This window comes from Aedes aegypti, chromosome 2 (assembly GCF_002204515.2).
Source record: "Aedes aegypti strain LVP_AGWG chromosome 2, AaegL5.0 Primary Assembly, whole genome shotgun sequence".
In the NCBI taxonomy this organism is placed as follows: Eukaryota; Metazoa; Arthropoda; class Insecta; order Diptera; family Culicidae; genus Aedes; species Aedes aegypti.
In genome coordinates this window covers 144,300,824-144,314,953 of record NC_035108.1, presented here as the reverse complement: position 1 = coordinate 144,314,953, position 14,130 = coordinate 144,300,824, and positions in this window count along the sequence as shown.

Sequence of the window (14,130 nt, the reverse complement as noted above, 5' to 3'; positions counted from 1 at the left end):
TTCACTAAAATCAGTGATTCGGATCAGATCCGCTCACTACAATGAGCCGTTTTACCTATCTTTATTTCTTAGTTAGGCTTTTTCAAAACAAAGAAAAACAATATTTTCGACAGAGTTTTGAAAAAATGCTTGGTGTTGCTCCTTGGTTTTAGAAAAATCTTAAAAATAATTATCTGTAAAAAAAATTACAGATAGGCCAATGGAAAACTTCTCTGAGAAAAAATGAATAACATTTTCCCAATTGAATTCTTTGAAATTGCTCATGAAGTTCTTGTGGAATTTAACGGGAATCCTTATAGTACCACTTGGAAGAGGCATTTTGCACTCTTGGTTATTTTTGCTGTAATTTTTTCAAATAATCCTGTAGAGAAACTGTAGGACGAACTTCAATAACAAAATTGGAAAAACTGTTGAAGAATTCGTGGAATGAATTCTTGCGTAATGATCTTGAAAACATTTTTAGTGAGACTGCTTGAACTTTTTGTAATATTTTGTAGAAAAGCCCTAAGTAATTCCTGAAAATCCTAAACAAATAGTTAATTAACAACTGAAGGACATTTTAAACTAACAATTGGAATGTACAGGTAATAAGTACGTAGAGATTGAAAGAATGTCTAATGCGTTCTCTGACGGAATTCTTCAATTTATGCAATTCGATAGAGATTCTTTGAGAAATTTTCCGATGAATTCAGAAAGTCTGGGAATAATTTTCGGAATCCCAGGACGAACTCGGTGGAAACTGATAAACGAGTTTTTGGAGAAAGCACTGAAAAGTACGAAAATAATACATGAAGAAATTTCCGTAGAAATTCACAGAGGAATCTCTTCAAAGCACATGGTTAAATACCTGATAAGTTCATGCAAGAATCACAGAAGATATTTTTTCTGAGTTTTTTTCTGTTAGAAATCTTGAAGGGTTTTTGACTGGATTACAAAAAAAATGAATCTTTTTGTAGCGAAAAAAAAAATCTCTTTTGCTGTGAAAATTGTGATGATTGCGACTTAAATTACTTCTGTAAAACAAATATTTGCTAGACCCCCCTAGGCCCCCTCCAGAAAAAAAACCTAGCTACGCCAATGTCGCTAGCATATGCTTAAACTAGAAGGTGGTCCTTTTGGATCACTCTAATTGGGGGACCAATCGTTCACAGGCTAGTTAAACAGTTAGCAAAAAAGCCCATTTTTTAATAAATCTGAGATATTTCTACGCGTGATATGTCTCACAGAATCTAGGTAAGCAATAATATTTACCTCATGACTTGAGAGGGATTCCACGGAGGCATGCAAGTCGATTCTGATCGACCATTCCAAAAATATCTGAAACTTTGCACAGTTTTTCAGTTCCATCTAAATCGTCATTTTCCGATATCAAATCTTCAAGTTGAGTCACGACTAACTTTTCAAAAGGGTGTATGTGAAAATGGTTCAAAAATATTCAAAAAGCTGCACAGCAAAAACGGTTCGTTCGATTGTTAGACAACTAAAGAAACAAAGTTAGACAACTAAATGAAGATTCCAAAAAAAATACACACAGTAAAAAAAAATTTTGTTTGCATTAAAAAACATCATTTTTGTCACAATATATCTCAATATGGGGCCTTCCTTAGCCGAGTGGTTAGAGTCCGCGGCTACAAAGCAAAGCCATGCTGAAGGTGTCTGGGTTCAATTCCCGGTCGGTCCAGGATCTGGGCATAGAGTATAATCGTACCTGCCACACGATATACGAATGCGAAAATGGCAACTTAGGCAAAGAAAGCTCTCAGTTAATAACTGTGGAAGTGCTCATAAGAACACTAAGCTGAGAAGCAGGCTCTGTCCTCGTGGGGACGTTAATGCCAAGAAGAAGAAGAATATCTCAATATCTCAAAACCCTATCGGAATACCAACGTTATTTTTTGAGGGAAAACGGTCCATTATATTAGCTATCTACCATAAAAATTTGGTGATGGTAAGCCAATAAACAAAAAAGTTATGACATTTCAAATATTTCACAAATTTGACACTTAGTGAATTTTTTTTTTTTCATTGTTAATTTTTTTTAGGACCGCAGTTTGTTGCTGAATTTTTTGTTAAGGGTACCACATGAGGTTAACAAGTTGTTTTCATGATATTTTATTTAATTATTCATAACTATTATAGCATCTATTAGAAAGTTAGACGCGATTCAGTGTTGTGATCTAAAGTCTTGATAGTGTCATATTTTTTATTGTAAGTAACTGAAGAAAAATTCTCTCAATAGTGTTGAAACCTTTTGATAAAAGAAACCTATAAGAAATCTAATATTGAAGACAAAAGCTACAAAAAAAGTTTTCTATACAGGTATACGACTAGTTTACCTGCAAAAAGTTTATCTCGTAGAGAACAAGGCGGGTCTATACCCAGGTGATCTAGTATACGTAAAGCAGGTCGGTTTTCTCGGCGCTGGTTTTCTCCACAAAGTTAAAATCTGATTACACCTGGGTATAGATCCGCCTTGGTAGAGAATAGACTTTGTTAATCATATTTTGGGGAAAGCGAGTAACTTCAACAACATCAAAAACATGATAGGTACATACCATGAACATACTTACGAAAAAGCTAAAAATATACTACCACTATGGTTATAAAAGATTTAATTGTAAAATTTTTCTTCAGTCAAGCAAACGACACCAAACTAGTCAGTAAAAACTTAAAAGTGATTTTGTTTATTAAAATCTAACGAGCAACATGAGTAGTCGCTTTCTCAACTGTTGCAGGCCGTTTGCAGAAAAAAAGTGTTCGAAAGAGCTACGAAATTTCACCGAAAGCACCATAGATAAACTGAAAGCAGCTGGTTATGCTCCAATGTCTACATTGAATACAAATTTACGCATTTGTACGTCCTGCCGTTTAAACGTTGACAAACGGGCAATCTGTACATCATCGGTGGATCAGGTTGCAGAATGTTCGAAAACAACAACAACTGAGGAATTACTAGATGCACCGACAACAACTGAGGAGTTACCAGAAGTACCAAGTGCAGATAGTCTTGCCACGGTACCATCAGCGACATCTGTTTCAACAAATCAATCAGAAGATGAGTGCATCCAGAAGGTCAACATCGAACGCTTCATCGAAGGGATAGCTGGAATAAAAGTGACTCCGATTAAACGGACGAAGATGGGTTACGTCAATTATCCCGAGAAAAAATACCGTGAAATCAACGAAGCTGTACGAAGAAACCTCTTCAAATTAGGACCTGAGGATGTGGAAAATACAGACTACGATGAGGTAATTATGAATATGAAGGAAAGGTTCTCGAATCTAGCCACGACAAGGAAAGAAAAATTATTGATTTTGTCGATGCTGCCAAGCTCGTGGTCTATTCAAGACGCCATTGATGAGTTCAAAACCAATAGAAATACAGCAAAAGAGGCAAAACAATTCAAAAATAACTGTCTTGCAACCAAAAATGCTAGGTCGAGTACTTCATTAACAGATGAGACAAAAGAAAAAATAATTCAATATTTTGAAGACGATGAAGTAAGTAGAGCTATGCCTGGCCAAAAAGATTATGTATCTGTAAAAATAGATGGAAAGCGTCAAGCAATCCAAAAACGATTAATGATGACTACTTTGAAAATATTAAGGTAGGTTTTTCCTCATTTGCAAGCCTTCGTCCAATTGATGTTCATTTCATGTTTCAAACTGGTTGACTTTCAAGCTTGAAATACTTTCCAGGACGTTTTTTTTTTTTTTTGAGTTTATTTGGATTAAGCTGAGTATAAATTTTAATTTCTTTATTTTTATAATTTGACGGTAAGATACTTTAATAACACTATGTATTATATATTACTATATATTGGGTATTGGGGAGGGGTAGCCTAAGGGAGTTAATTGAACTGTTGACTGGATGAAAGTGCGTGGGGTCGCCAGCCTTTTGTCATGAGAAAACAGCCTTAGTGTTGTCTTCCAAAGGTCTTCAAAGATATTAACTAGCCCTGCTACAACAAACCATCAGGTAGATCATACCATCCCGGTATGATTCTGCAGCCATAGGTAATCCTTGCGCTGATGGTGGCTAAATAATCATCATCATCATCATCATTTGCAAGCCTTCGTCCAAGGCAATGCAAGCTTCTATCCAATTCAGGAACACATAATGTTTGTGTGTGCACAACACACGAAAATATTAACCTAATCTTACATAGTTTGAAAAGAACCAATTTATCAAAGGATATTAAAATGTTAACTGGTAGTCTTTTGTGTGAAAATACAACATCAAATTGCTATCTACGATCTTGTTCGGATTGTCCAGATTCTTCATCATTGGAAAATACTTTATTCGCTGAGTTTGAAGAAAATTATATTGATCAGTTATCATTTGAGCAATGGGTGACCACGGATAGGTGTGACCTAGAAACTATTGTAAAACCTGTAGATGAGTTTGTGTCATTTTTTTTTGCTTGAAATTAGAAAGTTTAATTCCTCACGACTTTATTAAAACAGAGCAATCCCGCTTTTCAAAAAATACGAAAAATACATTACAAGATGGTGAATTTTTAGTCATTTGTGATTTTTCTGAAAACTATAGCTTTGTATTGCAAGATGAAGTGCAGTCCCATCACTGGAACGTACAACAAGCTACAATTCATCCATTCGTTATTTATTTCAATGGAAGTACGCAAATTGAACATTTTAGTTTTATTGTAATTTCCGAAGATTTAAGACACGACTCAGTATCTGTAAATTTGTTCATTGCCAAAATGATTAACTTTTTACGCGTTGATAAGGATAAAGAAATCAGAAAGATATATTTCATGTCTGATGGAGCAGCATCGCAGTACAAAAACCGTAAGAATTTTTCGAGCCTATGTCAATTTAAATCAAAGTACGGAATTGATGCAGAATGGCATTTCTTTGCTACGTCACATGGCAAAGGTCCTTGTGATGCTATTGGAGGAACCATAAAGCGCATGGCCACAAGAGCAAGTTTAGCCAAAGAACGTGAGCATCCAATTAAAACTGCAAAAGAACTATTTGATTGGGCGAATCGCAGAAAAGAAGAAGATTTAACAAAATTATTATTTTGTTTTACTACTACTGAAGAGTACGAATTAACGGCATCAGAGCTCAGCGAGCAATATAATAACGCGAAAACGATCCAAGGAACCCAAAAATTTCACTGTTTCATTCCATTGTCAGAAAATAAAATTAAAGCAAATCTATACTCGAACTGTACTGATAATGATGCAAAAGTGTTCGATATTGTAAAAAAAATTGAATAAGAATAAATAAATAAATAAGTATTAATAAAATGTTTTCATGATCTCATAACGCATACCCAAATCCAAAACTTTTAAAGTTTATATATAACATTTAGAAACTCATCGATCATACTCTAAAAAAAATATCCTGGTAAAAAAAAATTATTTTCGTGTAATCTGTTAATTCATTTTAATTTATACATATATACATATACATATAATATTTATACATATACATAATATTTATACATGTTGTAATTTAAATTGAACATTTGAGTTTAAATAAATTTAGATCGGGAAGCTGGGTTCAAACATAATGAATTGGGAAATCTATTGAATTAGTTTGTATTGGTCGGGGCAACAGCTCGGTCGCTGTTGGCACAAATAAAGTGTTGAAGTTAAGCATGAGTTTCGTTTTCGTAATCGAATATTTAAGTAAAGTTGCTAGAAACCTACAAATTGGGGGCTCAACCGGGATCCAGGATACGAATTCGAATACTTATATCAGTGCAGTGAATAAGATTATTGAGATGCATGTGAAGATGAACGCTATTATGGCATCATACGACGAGAGTGTTGATCAAGTTCTTTTTGATCATTTAATAAACGTGAATTTAGAAATTTCACGACTTGTTTATGAAATGACTTGCATGAGTAAAGAACTTTGGAATTTAAGTTGCGAAAACTACAAGTTGAAGAAAGAAATTTCATATGTGCAGCGTAGTGACACTGACTCTTTGAGGCAAATGCCAAGTACGCCAAATGGCGCAAAAAGTGAGCCTCAAAATGCCGATATGAAGCAATATTCTCTCATCAATGATGTGCTAAGACCACGTAGAAGACAGGAAGATTTTGAAGAGTGCAAACCAGAACTAGATGATAACAAAACAGCGAGATGTGATCCAAATTTGATGAACAGCAGTATCCAGCGCCGAGTATCACTCAAACAAAACAGATGCAAGCCCAGCAGCGTACGGTACCCGAAACAAAAAGAACATCGATTTTTAGATTTCACCAGTGACTCATACAACAGCAATAGAACTTTGTTGCCTATTCAAAATGTCTCTATAGCTGCAAGAAGGAAGCATAGAAAGTTGAAAAAATATTATTACGATGAAGGTGATGATAATTATAAGGATTCGTATTCACCATCAGGGTCTGCTGGAAGTCAGGACGGCCGATTGTTGTAATTTAAATTGAACATTTGAGTTTAAATAAATTTAGATCGGGAAGCTGGGTTCAAACATAATGAATTGGGAAATCTATTGAATTAGTTTGTATTGGTCGGTGCAACAGCTCGGTCGCTGTTGGCACAAATAAAGTGTTGAAGTTAAGCATGAGTTTCGTTTTCGTAATCGAATATTTAAGTAAAGTTGCTAGAAACCTACATACATATAATATACGTAATACTAATGAATACATGAAAACGACTTGTTTAATTCACGCAAGGCCCTTAACAATAAAATCAGCAACAAACTGCGGTTCCCGTAATAATTTACACCGAAAAAAAAAATTTTTTCTACTAAATGTGAAAATTGTGACATGTTTGAAATGTCATAACTTTTTTGTTTATTTGTTTACCATCACCAAATTTTTATGGTAGATAGCTAATATAATGGACCGTTTTCCCGTTGGTATTCCGATAGGGTTTTGAGATATTTGAGTTTTTGTGTCAAAAATTATGTTTTTTAATGCAAAAAAAAATTTTTTACTGTGTGTATTTTTTTTGGAAGCTTTATTTAGTTGTCTAACTTTGTTTCTTTAGTTGTCTAACAATCGAACGAACCGTTTTTGCTGTGCAGCTTTTTGAATATTTTTGAACCACTTTCACATACACCCTTTTGAAAAGTTAGTCGTGACTCAACTTGAAGATTTGATATCGGAAAATGACGATTTAGATGGAACTGGAAAACTATGCAAAGTTTCAGCTCAATAGAAAAAAATGAATAAAAAAATTTACCAAATTTTGGTGCTGTTGCTTGGAATCACTCTTGAACGATTTTCTAAATCATGTTCTACGATTTTTCTAAATGAATGCAAATGTAATTTTGTGCAACAAAGAAACGAGTTTTCAATCGTTGGTTTTTTCTACGAGTCAAGTGAAGAATAGAAGTATTATTTTGAGTGAAAAAATCTAGCAGTCAATTTGGATTTTAACGTCATTTTGAGTTTTTCGTCTTGTTAGCACTCAACATATTGAATTTCGAGACAACCGCTGTAAACAGGTTTCACTTCCTCTTTTTCTTCTTCTTCTTTTTCCTAGGGACGAGTTCCATGTCAAATCGATCAGTCACAGAATTAGACCATCTTTGATTTGGATTAAATTTTGCACATATTTTCGGTCTGGTAGAATAAAAAAAATCGATAATGTTGATCCAAGAATAACTATTAGAAATGGCCCTTGAGTTTTTGCATGCAATTTATTGACAATTTCTTCTCCGGAACTGTTGAAAAGAAAAAAAGAGAAAAATATACACTGAATTTTTTTTATTTAAAATTCAAACAATGATTACCCAATAACCCCATTTTATTATGTTTTTAATTTTTACTTAAGAATCTTGATAGAAGACAGATGTTTGGGTCAAAATTTTATGATGGAGAAATTTTAAATAAAAAAGTTTTACTTGTTTTTAATTATAAATCGTGGTTTACGGCCAACCAGCCGAGTGGAAATTTAACAACTACCGAAAAGCTAAACATTATATATAATTTGCAATTGGATTAGATGGACAAATTGATGTGAAGATTTGCGAAAAAGTTACACGTCTTCTCAGTAAGAATCGAACTCACGACTCCCTGATCTCTAGTTAGGGCGCGTTACCCCTACGCCATGAGAGGACTCATGAACGCAGAAGTTAACCTGAATTCGATTTCAGCTCAATAATCACGTGGTCCTTTTTCGCAAAGTGCACTTCTTTCGGAAGAATTAGATGCCCATCCAAACACAACGCTTTCTATATATATCCAATGCCTAGCCCGAGAGCGCATTGTTTTTTTAGGTATAGGAATATCACACTACACTAGCCAGCGACTGCGCTGGCTGAGGTTTCTATTGTGTGGGCTTCCAATGGGTCGCGGCGTTCTCAAACGACCGGTTACGGAACATGAGTCCGTAGCTCGATAAATACTTGTTTTTAATTATAAATCGTGGTTTACGGCCAACCAGCCGAGTGGAAGTTTAACAAATACCGAAAAGCTAAACATTACATATAATTTGCAATTGGATTAGATGGACAAATTGATGTGAAGATTTGCGAAAAAGTTACACGTCTCCTCAGTGAGAATCTAACTCACGACTCCCTGATCTCTAGTTAGGGCGCGTTACCCCTACGCCATGAGAGGACTCATGAACGCAGGAGTTAACCTGAATTCGATTTCAGCTCAATAATCACGTGGTCCTTTTTCGCAAAGTGCACCTCTTTTGGAAGAATTAGATGCCCATCCAAACACAACGCTTTCTATATATATCCAATGCCTAGCCCGAGAGCCCGAAATCAATGAAAAGCTGATTAATTTGCAACGGAATTGCAAAAAAAAAATTTATACAAATTGGTTCAGCATTCTTCAAAAAGTTGAAAACTTACAAAATTCTGATTTTTCTTTTTTCAGTTTTTAGATCGCTATGCAAAGTGATACTCAAAGTGATAGCAGAACCATAAATGTCCATAACTCAAAAATTGGTGCACCAAATAAATTAATTTTTTACAACATGTTCTTATCAAAGTGCTGTTTTCAATAGTTAGTAACCGAAAATGAGAAGAAATCTGTAGCTTGAGATATTTACGTGGGTTTTGGCTACGCATCGATCGAAATGTCCAGATTTCCACTAATCAAAATCGATACAGAATCTAGATCTAATAGAAGTTTTAGAGAATTCGAGAAAATATATCGAAAAATCATTAAAACGAGGTTGAAATATGTTTTTAACAACAGTTATATATTATACTGCTAATAGAGGGCAAGGATTTCTTAAAATCCTGTTTTTAAATAAGAGTAAACAAATAAAATAAAATTATAGAATAGTTTTTCGGCAAATCAAATTGCTTTTTCGGATGCTCCATTCAATTAAACTGGATTTTATTGTTCACTTGGAATGCTATTAAAAAAAATATCCCAAAAACACCTACACTCCCGTGCAAAAGTTTGGGTTCACCCTATCAAAAACATACAAAAGTGTTCTGTCCATATCTTTAAACTATTAAAATCAGTTGAAAAATGGCTGAGATATTGACAAAAATGATGCGCGTGCGGCTCAGGTGAACCCAAACTTTTGCACGATGACATGACTCACTGTTTCATTGATTTCGAATACTTACCAGATTTTTCCGCCAAAATTTCGTGGGGTCTCTTCAAAGAATATAAGATTACGATTCTAATGACACTTTGATTTAAAATTTTGGTCGACCCATTGCTGAGGATATTAGATATGATTTTTCAGTGTGTTTTTTGAAAAATGTCACAACATTAAGTAAAAATTTAGTGTAAAAAAACCAAAAATGCTTTTGGAAAAATACATACGAAGTGAAAATAACTCTTTGCCTTTCGAATGCGGCTTAAAGAGTTTCAATTGGACGTGTAATCACAGAGGTATGGACTGAACACTTTTGCATGTTTTTTAGGGGTTGAACCCAAACTTATGCACGGGAGTGTATATGCTTAAACCTAAAGAGCTTTGACCATCAACTTTCGGTTCCGTTCCACTGTGCGGTAGGTTTTAGTGTGTGCGTAACATTTTCCACGGCTTTTGCACACGGCTCCAGTCAACCCACCAGTCGTCCACGCGCTCCAAACTCCCCACTCCCTCTCGATGACGAAGGGTTGTATACAGCTAATGTTGTACTCTGGTGTGGACAGCTTTCATCAAATGTCACTTCAGGAAATGCCTCGCGCAATTTGAGATTTTCATTCCCTCAGAAAACCCTGCTCTTCGACTCCCTCGGACCAACCCTCGCTCATCCCGGAAGGGATCGAGTCGCACGTTTTCAATGTTTCCAAGGTATGATGTCTTCAAAGAAAAGGAAAGCTCTGGCTGCGCTATTCCAGGAAACAAAGGCGAAGTAGAATTTTTACGTGCCAACGAATGCTATTCTCACTGCCAAGAAAAATCGAAAAACGTAATAATTGAAGGGAAAAATCTTCATTAAATTCTTCAGATATTCGTTTTTTTGGATGCTCTGCGTTGTGTTAGGAATTTCAACTGCCAACTGTTTTCGGTCATCTACTTAGCTTTCGAATAATGATAATGACAACATAATGAGCATCTCCTTGTGTGGTGCTATGACCTGATATAATTACGGGCACGATGACAACGGATCAATTCGGGCGGGCCACAAGATTGTAAAGGCGATGATTCGTTTACACACGGCTCGTGGCACAAGAATTCGTTCGAGGAAAAGCAAAGAATGGAAGATTTTCTGCCTAGTGTCTCCAGAGAAATGAGCTCTAGGAAATCGTAATCTAATTTGCAGGAATTTAAATTGAAGAAATGCCGCTGAGCATAATTGGAAATTTGTCCTGTTACGTTTCACACTCAGTTATTGGCAGGCAGCGAAGAATTATTTAAAATTATCAGATTACCCCTCGAAAACAAAATAAAACATAGACGTAGATATAAAATTTGATACATGGGCCGTCCGCTTGATAAAAAATTGGGAGCATCAATTATCTTGCAATCGCCTTTGTACCCTCACTTCCGACGCTCCCACGAAGATCGACTACATTGCACGGAAAGAAGCTCAGAAGAGCGTGAGCAGTGATCAAGTGCGTATGGCTGAATTGTGCTGGGCGCTTCTAGTGAGTCGTGGCTGCCAAACCGAACTACGTCGGGAAACTCATATGGACTGTGACCAGTATTCGCTCACCGGGACATCAGACGAACTGCAGGAGGATTGAAGAAACCCACGTGTGTACCCAGGAAGGTTTCCACCCACATCGCACCACTGGTCAATTGCATGTCATCCACGGCCGTTGGGCTACCACAAAGCGACCTAAACGTTACTAGCCCACTCCGAGGAGTCTGTAACTCTTCACACCAAAGAAGGAGATTCAAGGGCAGAAGCCTGAACAACGTTCGTACACATCACCACTATTGCAAAGCGAGAGATTGCGTACTCTCTCAACACACAACCAAAACGCCTCCAACAATCGGAGGCCTTTTCTTCCCCATACTCTATTCTCAGCAGCTCCCATTAAGAGAGCCGCACACGCATGACATCACTGGACCATAGCGATCGGGATCACGCTCAAGAGCAGTGGGATAGACGGTTGGCATAGTAAGCACCAGCTACCGTGGGCTACCCGTTCACGATTTTCTGTTGGGAGAGATCGGGCTTCAGGAGCGATCGCCAGCGAAGAATCCACCAGCATTACGCCAATGCATGCGCTGCAGTAACGCAACTCGGATGGCACACCTCAACGTCACCAAAAGATCAAGCGGACGGTACCAGAAAGAATCACAGTATTAGCTAGTTAGCCTGGGCAAAGATGCGCTGTTTGAAGCAATAAATGTTGTAGTTCAATCTGAGCTGTTCTGAGTGTGATTTTCTTTGGGTGGCGCATCAATTAGTCTGGCGACTTTGGCTGTTTTGCATTTGAGCATAGTCGACCTTTCGTAACAGTCCATTACAGGATGATGTTTAAATTTGGTAGTATTATATTGTTCGATTATAATTATCGTAAGTAGGGGTGAGTTAACTATGATTTTTATTGTTTATGAGAAAGCAGGCTTTTGCCATCAGTAGGTAAATGTGCACTAAAACGCCTCTCAACATGAGCATGAGCATGAGCATGATTGACCGCCCATACTTGTTACTCCGTTATTGCTAACAACAGAACAGCTGTATTTACACAGGAAACAGACGCTACTCGGGATCAGCAGCATCTTCAATGTGTAAGTACTGGTACTCTCATTATTATAACAAACAATAACGGCGCCGGATGCGTCCGAATGCAGGTCAATTTTGGGATGGGAGGGAAATTTAGACGTGTTACTTGCTTTATGGAAGCGGAGGAGTCCTCTGCACTTCCACAAGAAAACACAAAGAGTTTGGATATGGGCGAGGGTTGTTCTAGAGATTTTTTTTTGACACAATTACGCATTCAATTCCCCACAGGAGACACTGAATCAACGAATCAAAAACTATTCCGTGGACATTTTGACTAAAATAATATATTAAGTTACTAGCAGATTTAAGATCTATTAATTGTTGTAAGTGTGGACTGAAAATGGGAAGCTTCGAAACGAGAGGCTTGCCGTACATATGCCTTCAGTACTTGTACTTGCGTTACTCGCTGACAAGAAGTAACCCCCTCCCTCCAGTAACCTTTCCCTAGCTCATTGAGTGCTCATTTATATGCAAACGATTATCGCTCTTTTAGGACCTACTCAGCGCTTCCCAGTTTTTCCGTTCATATTCTTGTCACAGCAAAATTTGAAAACCAATTTTAACGAGCCTCTCGACAGAAGCCATCAACTTGTGAAAACTCTCTCTCTCTCTTTCATTACAGAACTCCGATTGTCGGAAGCAAACGCCAACACTCGGCTCGAAATTCTTTCATTCGCCCATCGCCCATTTCCTTTTTTCCTCTCTGACATTACGTCCCAACTTGGTCAGAGCCTGCTTTTCAGCTTAGTGTTCTTATGAGCACTTCCACAGTTATTAACTGAGAGCTTACCTTGCCGAATGACCGTTTTTGCATGCGTATATCATGTGAAAAGTACGAAGATACTCTATGGTCGGTTGAGAAAACCCGAAAATATCCTCGACCGGTGGGATTCGAACCCACGACCATCTGCTTGTTCTCGCTGAATAGTTGCGCGTTTACCGGCCATCAGAGCGCCCGAAGCCATTATCGCAAGCATAAACGGTGACAACGGCCGCCGCGTGAAAAAGAAGAAAGAATTCATTGATATTAAAATTTGGACATTTTGGCCCTCGGGTGACAGTAAAACCGCAGCTGTTTGCATTGCTGATTTTTCATTCCGGTTACTGAAATCTGCTGCAGGCACCGCACAGCAAGCAGCCACTGTCAATGATGAGATGGTTGGAAAAGTTTTTCACAAATTAAACCATGCTTCAATTTTCACCCCCGCGGACAATACATGGTACTTTTTTCAACGTCACCATTCGAAAGGCAGTTGAGCAGCGAAGGTCAGATCGGTTCACTGCGATAGGAAAACAATTTATGCCGGGGACATTTACAAGTCAGGTGGTATGATAAGGAGGGAAATGTCAGTGTGGTAGAAAAAGCAGTTTTAATCACGTTCTGTATCAATAATCGTTTATCCCGGAATGATCAAAGTGTTGTTTTGTGGAAATCAGCGAATTTGAATATATTAACCGCGTAAGTGTCGCACTCTTACAAAATTGACTTTTGGGTATTGACGTATGCATTAAGGTATATTTAAACGGACAGTACTAGTATAATTGTTGTAGGCATTCCAACAATAACATCTAAGAATTCTCGCATAACCTGGGACCTTCCTTAGCCGAGTGGTTAGAGTCCGCGGTAAGAAAGCAAAGCCCTGCTGATGGTATCTGGGTTCGATTCGCGGTCGGTTCAGGATCTTTTCGTATTGGAAATTTCTTTGACTTCCCTGGGCATAGAGTATCATCGTACCTGTCACACGATGTACGAATGCGAAAATGGCAACATTGGCAAAGAACTGTGGAAGTGCTCTTAGAACACAAAGCTGAAAAGCAGCCTCTGTCCCAGTGAGGACGTAACGTCAAGAACAAGATGAAAATATAAGTTATAAAACATGACAATAATAAAATCTCTGAATTGGTGGGATATGTAACAATGGAGTCAGCTAAATGGTTCCTGATGTACGGGATTTAGAAGGATAGCTGCGAACGTTGACACGAGACTGAGGAATGTCGCAATATTTTCCTTGAACGCAGTC